Raw genomic sequence first — 14,561 nt, 5'->3', positions numbered from 1 at the left:
GATGCACCCATCAATTAAACTTGCCCTAACTGCATCCTGATGGGCCAGTCAGGCATGTCTATGGAAACCATAACCTCATTTCCACTGGAAACAAAATAGTAGTTCTTGAAGACAATTTGTAGGAAATAAATATCTTAAAACCCAGCAAAAAACATGGAAAAATCAATAAGCTATACGAACATGCAAGATGACTATTATGCTTGCAACGAAGATGAACATGCAACAATCAAGTACACAAGTCAGAAAGGTAGAAATAACATGAAAAACAAATGTATAGAAACTAACCCTCTAGAAAATTTGGAACCAAACTGATCAAAAGAATCTATTAGATAATTCAACTTGGCAAAGTATACAGATCACTAAAAAATCTGAACCATCTTAAACTAAAAACCAAACTATCAAAACCAGCAGCACCTTAATAACATAAAAATATACATAAGTTCAGTGAACAAGTGATGAAAATATTATTATGATGCAGATGCAGGGAATCTTAACTATCAAACACAAAAAATGAAAAAACAAATCAGGAATTAATATGTTTGCAAAATAATTCAGCTAACTAACTTGGTTCGTGCCTTTTAGAAAAACAATCAAGAAGCATATGCTCTAATTTCTGACAATCCTAGTGAAGACCAACAAACACATGAAATCAATACCAAGGTTTAACAGCTCCAACATTCACAGTTCTTCAACCATACCTCGGTTAGGACATGTGCAACTTAGATACATGGTTTTAAACAGAATCAAATGCTCAATGAAAAGAACAGGACAGTTAACAATCAAACCAGAACTACTATAATTAAGATTCAAACAAGCATGGAACCACAACACTACTTTAACCCATGTCCCTACCATGCTAGACTATACACAAAAAGTACTCTAGTCAACTTACGCACTACATAAAACTGACTCAAAATAAGCATGGCCATAAATAAAATAATGAACATGGGTCTCAAAGTCTAAAGACTCTAAACCAGGTTGACACTCAACAATAAGACCAAACCTCAACTAAAATGATCTAAAGTGAATTAGTATTCCCTCGTATACTCACCAATCAGGAATATAGCAAAAGACGTCAAGTTTTCTTTGCAAAGAATTGAACTTTGAAATGGCTTGTTATTTTCAAAGTCTTGCCCATAAGCTTTTAGTGCATGTTGTGTGGAAAATACAACCTTCTTTTACCTGAAGCATTCAATGAAGTATTAGGATTGGGAATCGCACCGATGGTATCAAATCTCATGAAGGGATTTCTTTCCATTTTCAAGGTGTGAGCATAAAGAAATTGTTATCTGCTTCATAGGAAACGAAAGAAAAAGGAGTAGATACTAACCTCGAATCATTCATACACAAAGGATCTGCAATCAATGCTAGAGACTTCAGCTTTCATGTCCTGCATCCCTTGGCAGACAGTTTTTCTTTCTTGCTTTCTTTGTCATTCATTTTCTTTTGCTTTTTCTTGCCTTTTTTTTTGCTCGTCTTCTTTGTCATTTCAATTTTTTTTTTTAGGCCGGCCTTCACCTTTGAGGGGAATACCTCACCACCCCAAAGGCTACTACAGAATGCCATCTCTTTGATGGTTTTGGGTAGCTTTGTCACGTGTCATACCCACTTCAAGTTATGAGTTTCAACGAGACAAAATGTTCATAGGTTGTTATCTTCGTGGAATACAAATAAATCACCTTTATGCATACCCAGTACTCTCTATTACTAACCCAGAGGAACAACTACACTCGCCCTGAGCCCATCTCTCAATACTCATTTTGCTACTTGCCAAGGTTTCAAAGAACACTCAGGCTTCCACCTCTTTGCACTTTCATGTTTGATTCTTGCAGATGTTTGATTGCAAAGGCGAATAACATTTCCTAATCCTTGAGCTCCTCGACATCACTAAACCCATCTTCATAGCTGACACAAAGAATCTTTCCAGTCTTCTCCTTCAATTGACTGATAGCAAGGGCTTGAAACTTCCTCCTTGACCCTCAAAGGAATACCTAAGACAAATCGAAGGTACATCGTCATGCAGCAAAATTCCTTTTCAAAAATAGTTGGTTTATTAAAACTTCTTGACGTCAAGTGATATGTTACCTAGATTGTTTTCCCTTTTCCTTCGAGAAGAGTACGTTTATAAAAGCAAGTGACCTTTGGTTGGAAGAAGAGAAATGACTAGGATGGTTTTTGCAAACTAAACATAGCAAGAAAGCACTCCCCTTGAACTCACCCTGTAAACATAGGGCTTTGTGATGGAAGGGTTCATAACAAGATGAATTCCTTAGACTTCTCCTATTGTAAGGGTTCCTTGAGAAAATGCGAAAAAAATCACTAAGAGAAAAGGTTAATTCCAACTCCACTACCCAATTAAAAACCACTTTCAAAGCTGACGCGAAAGTTGAAGGTTGACAAGATGAAAGGATGGATTCCATAGCCCATGACACATAATAATGTAGGTGTAACTTTGAGGAATGGTAGGAGGGAAAGGTACTCTTTGCCTTCCATTTCATATAAAATAAATTAACTCAGATTGTTGAAGAGATATAACACACTAGAAATGAAAAACATGACCTACTCAGAACCTGGATTGAGCGACAAAAAGGGAGAGGGGGTGGAGAAAGAAGGTTTAGTGCATACCTTGAAGAAGAGCGGGAGCTCGGAGGGAGACGGGTTGCATGGCAGTTGAAGAAGAAGTGGGGAGATGCTGGGGAAGAGCCTGCGGCTGAGATGTTTCACCGAGAGGACAGGGAAAGAAGTTGAAGAAGAAGAGGGGAGACGCAGGGGAAGAGCCTGCGGCTGAGAGGTTTCATCGAGAGGAAAGGGAAAGTGTGTGGGATGGAGTTTAGAAGTTCGTCTGGGTTTAAATGATCGGGAAAGCAAACAATTTCTTGGTGTGAGAGAGAGACGGACGTTGAATACCTGAATGAGGCCGAAAGGCTTCCTTCTTGGGAATTAATTTCGATTTCCCGTTATCGCAGAATTCCTTAATTTTCTTGCTTTCCATTAATGAATAACAAATAGTCCAACTGCAGATTAAAAAGGACGTTCATATTAGAATATTCCAGTCCCTTTAATTGTACGTACATGGTAAATTGGTGGATCCGGTGCCCACCAATTAACACCCAAATACTCAATTTAATGTGTTTACAGACCCAATAGTCATCAATGCTTTCCAAAACCTTTATCCAATAAATTAGGATCTGTATCCCGTGGGAAATAAGCAGGTCCAAAAAACTGCAAGGTTTCAAAGTGACCCGGTTTTGATTAGGCAATTTCTTGTGAAAAAGGCCACAATCGACGATCGATTTCTGCCGAGGCCTTCAGCTAAATACAAACAAATGAGGTAGAGGGGGCGGGCAACATGATGTACCCCCATCCCTCATCAGTCGTATCAGCCACTCGACTCACTGCATGCGGCCAACGACTGCCCATATATTTATTTATTTACTATATATGTATATATATGTATATGTATATTTATTTATTTATATATATATATATATAACACACTCTCTCTCTCTCATACAAGGCTTTTCTAACAACACTTAACCACTTAAAATCCTTCAAATGATATCCATTGGTCAACATGATCTCTTACGCCTATGGTCTACTTTTTCCAATCATTTGCATCTACTCCTTCGAATTGCCTTCAATTGATCAAAATTTTGTGGTCGTATGAATTTTCAGTATGTTACCATCTTTCCCCTTCTTCAACATTCTTGACTGTCTCATTGTATGAGTATGATTTGAATGACCTTAGCAAGTATGAGATGTATATTCATGCTTAACATGATGTCAGTATTACCCTTCATTAGCTTTAAAGGCTTGGCATCATGGATAACAAATCTACTCACCTGTGTTGGACATGCTGTTTGCTTGCAACCCATACTGAAAAGACAATGTACCAATTCACTAAGTGTAGAAGAGCAGATTAAAATGTCATACAATTACCATGGTAGTCATCAAACCAATGACATCAAACGCCAAATATCTCCACTTTTGAGAGAGCAAGGCTAAACTAGTATCAGCATTCTATCAGACAATAATATAAAATTGATAAAACAAGATAATAGACAAATATTATCATTAATGAACGAACATGAATGGGAATCTAGCAAACAAAACACCTTTTATAAAGCTTTGACAAAAATTTTACACTCAGTTTACGACTGGAGACCTATTATGACATGTCTAGACAATTGCATAAATGAAAGGAATTGCATCATGGATTCATAAATACATACATCAGTGTCCAATCAAAGCAGTCTACAACTTTCCATTGATAGAGTGAGAGAGAGAGACAGTGATACGAAGTTTGCATTACACAACAATGTCTTGAGTACACACGAAAAGTTAGAAAATGCACTCTCAAGGTTTCTGTATGTGATTGGGGTTTTATGAGATACAATGTGCTTTTTGTCTGTAAGAAAGCTAAACATTGCACAGAAATTCATGAGAAATGAGGGGAAACGATCTCTCAAGCTTCCCATAAGTGATTAATGATCATTAAAATCAATGAGGAAACACATAGGTTTCTCTTTAATGAAAGCAGTCTCTTGCACAGAAATTCAAGAGAAATGTCCGACATTGGTGTATCATGGTTCCAATATGTGATTACTGATCATTGTTACCAACAAGGAAAAATGTTTTTCTAGAGCATATCCTTCCCCTAACTAGAATGTGTACAATCATGGCCAAGCTTGTCTATAGCTGAATATTGAACTTTCCACAATCTTTACTTCAAAATCATTGTTCATATATGGCACAATAAAAACTAAAGCAGTTTCTATATTTAACAAGGATTTGAACTAACCTTTCTTTCTCAAAGACAGAAATGATTCCTCTGCTTTAGTACGTGTAAATCGATGATGGGTTTCCTTGGTGTTTCAGCACGTGCAAATCAACATTTTCACTTACCAATTTGGGGAATTTACTAATTGACCCAAACTTCAGAGGTAATGTCGGAATTTATGAACTGTTCTAAGCCCGCTGCCTGGTTCACCACAGCTTAAGAGTGGCCATCCATATCAGTATATATGCATTCTTTACCATCGAAGGTGTGCTCTCCTTGTACCCTCTTGCAGGCCACTAGGACCTTCTCCCTATCAATTTTTGAGTAAGGAACTCCCATACCAACCATGATTTTATCCTTCTCCTCCAAGTAGTCAAACTTGTAACCCAGTCAAGGTTGGGAGTAGTCAAGGTTGGGAGTGACAATTTCTGGCTCCAAGAACTGGGGCACTGGTATGTAACCTCTCCCCCTCTCCTTGTAATCGGCCTATGATTTCATCCCCAATGGTCTGATATCCCTCAAAACCCTTGCCATCGGATCTCGAAGGACCCTTCGGAATTTTATGAGCCTTTTCCCTTATTCTCATAGACTTGCCATTGGTAAGAGAATGCCCAACGTTGAACTTGCCCCTTTTTGGAACATGATTGCAATTCACCAAGGGAAAAAGGTCACAAACTGTAATATCAAATAGTGGTGCCTGTTATTATCTTCGTTCCCTCCCATCCCTACATCTTGCTTTAAGTCGCCAGCCTCGTCTCCTCCTTGATCACCTGACTATTCATGTCTCTCCCCACGGCGGGTTCCATGGCTGCTTTGCACTCCTTCCATTCGCATGTGAGGCCTCCAGCAAAGCGACTTAGCGCTCTGCCGATAACTCCACATAAACATAAGAAGAATTATGTGTACCTTGCCGTTTGACTATTGGTGATAAGGCAATGGTGCCTTTCTTGGGTGATCGAACGAATGTGCCCCCATGGCCTAAATGGTGCTTCCCAATTCCAACTATTTCTATTTCCAACTTGAATCGACATGAAGTATGAATGAACATCCAAGATTTCATAAAATCTGGCTCATTCCTTTTTCATCAACATTAACGATTGTATGGCCATTTTCTTGTAGGTTCTCTTCACTTCCTGCAATCTCTTGCTTCATGACCTCAACGCAAGGGAAATTATTGTTGCTACCATAAAAAATGAGTTGATGACAGACCTTAACTGTCTCTTTGTCTTGAGAGGCGGACACTACCTTTGCTATTTGTTCTCCATCCTTGTATAACAACTCTAGAATGTTCTCAGTTCTGATCACCTTACCATCTAAGTTGTTAAGCAATTGTTCTAGTAGGTCTTTGAAAGTCTTTTGCTGTGCCATTATCATTCCCAATCTCTTATCCATGGATTCTCGAGGCTGCTCGATCTTCCCAACCTTCCTTTCCATCGCCTCCGTGAACTTGTCCATCATTTGTGTTAGAATACCGTGTATTAGGGAACCGGGTCCGGATATGAACCTGGTACCCATGGGCACGGGAACGGATGGGCTCGGTTCCCTAGGCGGGTCTCTCTTCCTCCCTCTTTTATTATAATCACTTATTATAATTGTTGATTAAGTGAATTAAGTTTCTCTCTCCTAGGGTTGCGGTTTTGCCCCTAGGTTAGAGCTTCCCTGTGGTTTTTTACCTCATTCCGAGGTTTTCCACGTAAATCCTCTGTTTGTTTTTTCTTCTCTTCTTCTGTTGCGTGTTTCTACATGGTATCAGAGCCAAAATCGTGCTATTTGGCCTCTTCGTTCGTGTGTGATTTAGGGTTTTTTTTTTGAACCCTAAGTCTGACCTTGCTGAAGTTCTATCTCCGACGTCGCCCTTAGTCCTGCCGCCATCGCAGCAAGCCGTCCCACCACCGCCCGCCGTTGCCTGGAGTGCACCGCTCGACGCCGCTTGCCGTCCGACGCTGCCCGACACCGCTGTCGCTGCCCGTCCTCCTTTTTAGGCAAAGTACAGCGCTCGGGTCCTCCTCCTCGTTTCTTCTGGTATTCTCTGACTGTTGGATTTTTTGTGGTCGTTATGACAGAAGAGATGACCTCCAAGACCGATGTTACCTTTGACATGGGCAGCCATACCAAGAGTGAAAATTTGCCTGTTCAAGTCACCTCTATTCGGCTGAACAAAGACAATTATCCTTTTGGTCTGCTGCGCTTGAAATGGGGATCACTAGTCATGGTCGTCTGCCCTATATCACTGGGGAGAAACCTGCGCCTAGTAAAATTGATCCTGGATGGGCGACTTGGGCGTTGGAAGATAGTCAAGTTAAGGTTTGGATTATTAGTTTTGTTTCTGCTGATATTCAGCCCCTTCTTTTGCGAAAGTCGACCTCATATGACATGTGGACTGTGCTTGCGAGGATGTATGGCCGTAAAATGAGAATCCTGCGTACATACCAGATTAAACACAACATTTATTCTCTCAAACAGGGTGACTTGTCTGTGGCATCCTTCTACGCAGCCCTGAAGACTAAGTGGGAGGAACTGGACTATCATGTAAATGATGACTGGATTTGTGGTTCTGATCATGAACTGTACTGGCAGAAAGAATGGATGGACCGCACTTTTATTTTTCTCGGAGGTCTGCGTGATGAGTATGAATCCATTAGGAGTCAAATTCTCAACTGCGACGAGACCCCTGGAATTGAGGAGGTGTATGCCCGGGTGGAATCTGAGGAACAATGTCGTCAAGTGATGCATATTGACTCTAGTCATGGTAGTTCACCCTCTGCTTTTGTTAGCCGTGCTCCAGGGACTGGGCAGCGTCCTATTCGACGTTGCAGTCACTGTAACAAGTTGGGACACTCTGTTGATTTTTGTTGGGATCTTCATCCTGAGAAGAGGCTTACCCGTGGTCGTCCTCCCTCTGGTAGGCGGAGTCCTCCTGTGCCTGATACGAGCTCTCCCAATGTTGAAAAACCGAAGCTTTCCTCTGACCAAATCAAGGAACTACAAGCTTATATCAGCCAGTTATCTACTACTAAGGAGGAAACCTCCATGTCTGACGGAGCTCAGTTAGCCCAAGCTCTTGTTGCCAAAAGTGATCAAGGTAATCCCTTAGTTGGTGATTGGGTAGTTGACAGTGGAGCTATTCATCATATGACAGGAAACCCTAAGATGTTTCATGAGTACAAATTGTCTTCAGGGCAGCAACGCGTATCTATGGCTGATGGGTCCTCGATCTCTGTGGCTGGAAAAGGGAGTTTGTCCTTATTAAATAAATATCTTCTGCATAATGCTCTTCATGTTCCCAATATTCCTGTGAATCTGTTATCTGTCAGTAGTATCACCAAAGAACTCAATTGTAATCTAATTTTCTCTGCTGATCATTGTACCCTGCAGGAGTTGGTGACGGGGAAGAAGATTGGGATTTGTTCGGTTATTGATGGCCTCTACAGACTACCTGTACAGGTTGCCTCTGCTGTCATCTCCGCCACTAGCAGACAGTTGACGAGCGTGGAGGACAGGTCTAGCATTATGAGATGGCACGAGCGCCTTGGACATCTCCCATTCCAGGTCTAGCATTATGAGATGGCACGAGCGTTTGAAAATGAGTGGATATGTTTGAGAGGCTTCATCCATTATGTGAACGGACTACCAGTTTGGTAATGAAAATGACAACATCCTTCAAGAACAAAAAGGGGTTGAGAGATCGCCTAAGAAGCCAGAAAACATGACAAGAGATGTCAAGTTTTTTACTTTGAAATAGCTTATAAATCATCAATTTAAATCATAGGCTTTAGTGCTCGTGTTGTGCAAATGATATGCCCTTCATTTACCCTCAATACCATAAGCATCATGATTCATTTGGCATTAATGTTGTTGAATCTCTAGAAGGGATGTCTTTAAAGTTCCAAAATATGAACATACAGGAATCATCCTCGACGTCTTAGAAATCAAAAAATATGAGCAGATATTGACCTAATAATTGCACATCCACAAAAGATTGTCACATTTAATTCCTATGAGTTCAGCATTCATGCTATTCATCTTTTGGCAGACACCTTTTTTTCTTTTTTTCTTTTTATTTTTTTGTACCGGATTTTTGCCTTTTTTTCTTGCTTTTGATTTTTTTTTTTTTAGGCCGACCTTTACCTCTAAGGAAATACCTCACCATCCCAGAGGCTACTACAAAGCTCCACCATTTTGGTGGTTATGTGTAGCTTTGTCACGTATCCAACCCGTTTCACCTTGCAGGTTTTCAATATGCCAAAAGTTCATAAGTCATCATCTTCGCAGCATAGACATAAATCACCTTTATGCCTACCCGGTACTCTCGATTACTGACCCAGAGGAACGACTACACAAGCCCTGAGCACATCTCTCAACTCTGATTTTGCTACCTGCCAAGATTTTAAATGGCATTATGGCCTCTCTTAGGATATTTTCCTGCTAAATCCTTGTAGACTCTTGATCGGTAGAGTCAATAACCTTTCCTAGTTTTGACTTTCTCAGCTTCATAGAATTTTTCCTCACCATTCATATCTAGGATTTTTCTAGACTTAGCTATCTAAGGGTCCTTTCAAGATTCAATTGCTATGATTATTCTCTTTGTTTTCATGTTTAATTGAGTTGAGGAGGACCATCTCGTTAACTTGTGAAACAAGTGAAACGGCCGACAGCGTTCACATCCTGCAATCAAACCTGGTTGAAATGTTTTGGAAAACTTCCACCTGTATAACAAGACAAAAATTTTAGAAAAGAAAGTTGGCAGGTCCATGAAATGCATGGAAGTACAAAAAATTGAGATTGGGGCTAGAGCCTTTGGTGGAGTCATACGTGGGTTGGTGTAGGCAGTTGCCCAAATGGTCCTATCAAATTTCTTTATTTTCATTTTTACGTAAGCTTTCAACTACTTGCTTCTTTATATGCACCAGTGACCCTATAGGTATGAGATTCTTTAAATTAGTGCCCCTATGTCCAACACTCCTAACTCTAAATAATGAAGTTTCTGATAATTGATTGTACTAAGTTTTTTCTTAATCATGTAATAAATATGTTACCAATTGGCAGCTTTGCCATTGACCGTCAGTGTCAAAAACTCAAGCAGCATCAATTGAAGAAATCAACAAGCAACATCCCATGACAATGCTAGTGGCTAAAGTTCAGTTTCTCCTCCTCCACCACCCTTCTCTCCTCATTCTTCTTGACTTTTATTTGAATCCCTTGAACATTCAGGGATGACCCGGCCAATCCAGTTTTCAGTCGACCTGATCGGATCATATGAAAATCCCATCAAAGGATCTGTAATGGCTCACCAAGCAGGAAAGTTGCCGTGATCTTTGAGAAAATTGATTTCTCTCTACATGGATAAGCTCGCCCTAACCCGTCAACTTGTAACCTCAACCTCATCTTTAGTGGCAGTGTCACACCCCAAACTTTTTGACCTTCAAACACAATTTTTTGTCTAACATAAAGTGTTGAAGTGTGACCACACAACAAATCAGAAAGAGGGAGCTATGCCATTCGAAACAATGGGGCAACTTTCATTTATATAACAAATTCAGTTCGTACAAAATCACATCTATGTGTATGACAAAAATGCCCCCAAACAATAAAATTGATGCCTAACATAGACAAGTTATCAATATAACTGAAACAAGACGCATTGATACTACAAAATACCCAAAACCTCCCTAGTAGGAAATGAGTAGAGCCATCTGGTCAACCTGCTGCCCCGGGTCTGCCAAAACCTCAAAAAGAAAAACAACTGAAGGCTTAGCCTTCGCAGTGTGGCAACAAGCCAAGAAAATCCCTAACCCTCTTAGGTAGGGCTCAAATATGAGGTGATCACAATTATAAAAACAATCTATCATCATGTTGTGTCAGGGCATAGCCACATCATTTGCCAAGAAGGCCCCTAACATAGACCACGACATGTAAAGGCCACTCGATGGCCACAGTAACATGTTTTCAATTCACATGCAAGGCACGAATAAACATATCATTTCATTCATATCATTCACATGCACAATCACATTATTCTCATTTACTTTAACTATGAAATAATTTACTATCATGTTGTGGTAGGGCACACAGTCACATAACTTATCAAGGAGCCCTAACCTATACCACAACATGCAAAGGCCACACACAAAGGCCGCAATAACACATTCAATAACCACATGCAATTCAGAAATAATGCATCGTTTTCATTCACACTTCATTCATACTCACATCATTCATATACATTTCATTTCTATGCTTTCATTTTCATTAACTTCAGTGACTTGACAGTTCCAGTGGGTGCAAACACAGACACGTGCACACCGCAGGTGGCCTACAGCCGAGAGACAACCCCCGTGGTAGCCCAAAACAGTATGGATCCATTCATCCGCTGCAGCGGTAGAGCACTCATCCATGGATGTGTGAATTCCAAGGAGAAGTACTCAGCCTTCCCTAGGACACCCAGGTTGGGAAGGCGGGAGCCAACGCTCCAAGCACAACACACAACAGAACCCTGGGGCCTTGCACCACCTGCGCTCCGAACATGTGAGACCAGTGGCAAAAGCAGAACGTCTCCCAAACACATTGCCGCAACCCATTGGCCTCTCATCTTTTATTCTTTCTTATTTAACATCATAATTGCACATACACAGAATGACTGGCTAGCTCATGAGGTTGGTTCACTTCACGAGTGCACCCACACCTCCAATTGCCTCCACACGAGGTCTACACATAACATTAACAGTCATAGCTAGCCATCATACAATACAGGTGCAAGTACCCTCCAATTTCAGTCAATTGCATTATTGCCCATGGCAATATATATGCAACAAATCACAACATTCACATCCATAAAAATTCACATCTTATCAAACACATCAATCAGATCTTTCAAAACTTGGCCAAATCCCAGAGTGTAGTCTCGATCCGTGATGGCTCGTAGGTGTCCTATGCAATTATCATTCTATGATGCTCTCTAATGCACAATTGGGGTCGAGGAGACACTCAACTCGATACACCACCTCATCTGTCTTAAGCAGTTATCAATTCTAGTATGCACATGCAAATGCGTAACAATTTTCAACACAATCTTCTAATAGCTCTTCAAAACAAGCCATATCATAAATATCAAGTCATTTGCATGCATACATACATTCATTCACAAAACAATCAATCAATCACATCACAATCCTAGGATCCCACGATCTTAGGAACATACATTCACACGTTGGCCCTAGGCAGGGATTTGCCTGGAATGCCACCATACCTGTCGCGTGTCCACAAAACTCTTCAAAATGCCTCAAGCTTCGAATCTGGTCGCTCAAGGTCTACGGGACGTGCCCGGTGTACCTGCAGACATAATTAAAAGATAAGATTTCTACTAGTTAGTTACATGATCCAAACAAATTTAAAACACATTGAGGCACATATCATCGCCTCAAGAGGGTGTCGACCTACAAGCCCTCCAATAGGCCTTCTCCTAACTTCTTGACGTTGCCACCAAACGTTAAAACTCACTGCTTCGATCAATCCATCACTAACACATTTCTCATTAACTTTCTTTAGTTGAGGCCTCTACCCCATAGTCACATCCAACTTACGTATACTTTCCCCAAATAACTCCAAGATACACTCATTCACAAAAGCATGTGCCATGTGCCACGTATCTTTTAGACCTTCATAATTAACAAGAAGCAACAGAGTTTGCCATGTTCCTCTGCAGCAGAGTTTGCCTTTGAGCAACATAAGCCAATGCAGTTTTGATAGTTTCGATATGCATCTCAATATGCTAGTTATGTTAGATATTTCAGCCTACTAGTCAAACATGCATGCATAATCTTTACCTAAAAAGTTCAGAAAAGGAAAAGACAAGACAAGATAGAGCAGCATTACAAAACATAAGAGTTCATAAAACAAGAAAAACAGTGAGAGCAAAAGCAGGCATCATGATTCATGGCACCATTGATCAAGCATCATTCAACAAAAGGTTGATACAAGATTGGCCTCTCTTGTATGCTAGCAATTAAAGAAAGAAAAGGAAAATTTTGTTGTTTTGGTGTGTAGACCAATGTCTTGTATCCTTGGTCAGTATAATCTCGGTAGCTTTGTGAAGCATCAACACATTGTTAATTGGGCACCTTACCATTGTTAATTCAAAAGATTTGGTTTTTGTCTTGCTCGGGAAGAAGAGGACCGCCTGAAAGCACAAAGTGCTATGGGTCAAATCTGCTGCATTTCTATGGCAAGGAGGTAAATAACCCTATTTCGTAAAAGAAGACTCTTCGTCTTGCCAAACTATGTATAATATTCGCTACAAAAAGTGAACATGAGGCCGAGACTTCGAGCCTCTCACACCGCAAATGAGTAACAACTCTTTTTTTCTTTTCCTCTGTCCCTCATGTTCGCTGCCTCTTCTGTTAAAGTTGAGATCTCATTCTCTTTCCTTCCGCCTTCTCTTTTATTTTTTATGGGTTCTCCAAAAAGATCAGCAAGAGGAAAAGATCAATTAAGTTTTACTCATTATTTGGTCATAATTCATAATTCATAATTCTTTTGCCATTACTTAACATAATAGAGAGTTTACAAACAAAACCTAGAATTGCTACTCAACTGCTCAGTGAAGGCCACTCTATGTACAAAAATATCAATCAAATGCAAGACTCCGATTAGATTGGATTAGGCAAACGACAAATTTGAGCCCTTTACGTTTCCTTGAGGAGGCCTAGGAGGCCTAGAATTAGGATAATGGAAATTATGCAGGGGGAAGGGTGGATTTACGCATCCACAACTCGTTTTTAAGGTTTCAACCTAACACCATGTATACATACTTTTAGGAGTTCTTGGCATTCCCTCTTTCTTTTATTATGATATATTGGCTTAATTTAGCAGTCAAAACTCACTAAGCATCTCATAAAGTAGCGGAGGGAGGCTGGCGTGGGTCATTGCGCACACCAATGTTAGCTAACTCAAATGGGAAGCCCAATGATTCAGTGAATCGAATTGGAAACAGAATGGTTTAACAATCATATTTGCATTTTCAATTAAAAATTAAAATAAAGTTTGAAAAAATATATATATAAAAAACCAAAGAATATAAAAATTCTAAGATTGTAGAAAAAATGCATGCAAACAAAGGCTGCCCTTACCTGCAAGGCAAAACAAATTTTCTCAATTCTATGTAAGAATATGAACAAATTATTTCTAACAAATGCACCAAATAAAAAAATGATAGAAAAGCGAAGCTAGAACACATTCCGATACAGTTTGGATCATCACTGTTTAAAATACCCAAAAAGATGCCATTCTATATTTCATCTTGAGCGGTCTTGTCATCCATTGTGGACTATAAAAATTTCTCTTACAAACCATAGTCATTTCATTTTAAAATCAGTATCCCTCTAATATGTTCAACCCCAGTGCCTGTTGTCTGGTGCTAAGAATATTATAAATTAGATGGAACAAATAACTCTCTCTTCTTTAGGCTATGTCATCAAAAGTTCTATTTGTAGCCTAGGCAATGGATTGAGCCCACAACTAGGCAGGAATAAGCAGGACTATATGCATTAAATAGTCTAAAAAAAAAGACCAATAATTGCATTATGAGTTGTGAAACATAATAATAAAACGAAAGACTTTCAATAAAAAATACGAATATCAAATTATAACTAAAGAAAAATTAAAATGCATGATAATATTAAAACGTTAAAACATTCAATAACTTGATAATAAACAATAACAAAAAGTTTGAAATATCAAACCTAATAAACAATTAAAGTTGAAAGTTATATAATATAAGAAGAGC

This window comes from Nymphaea colorata, chromosome 5, assembly GCF_008831285.2.
Source record: "Nymphaea colorata isolate Beijing-Zhang1983 chromosome 5, ASM883128v2, whole genome shotgun sequence".
Taxonomy (NCBI): domain Eukaryota; kingdom Viridiplantae; phylum Streptophyta; class Magnoliopsida; order Nymphaeales; family Nymphaeaceae; genus Nymphaea; species Nymphaea colorata.
The sequence above is the reverse complement of the archived record's forward strand: the minus strand, read 5'-3'. Positions refer to the sequence as shown.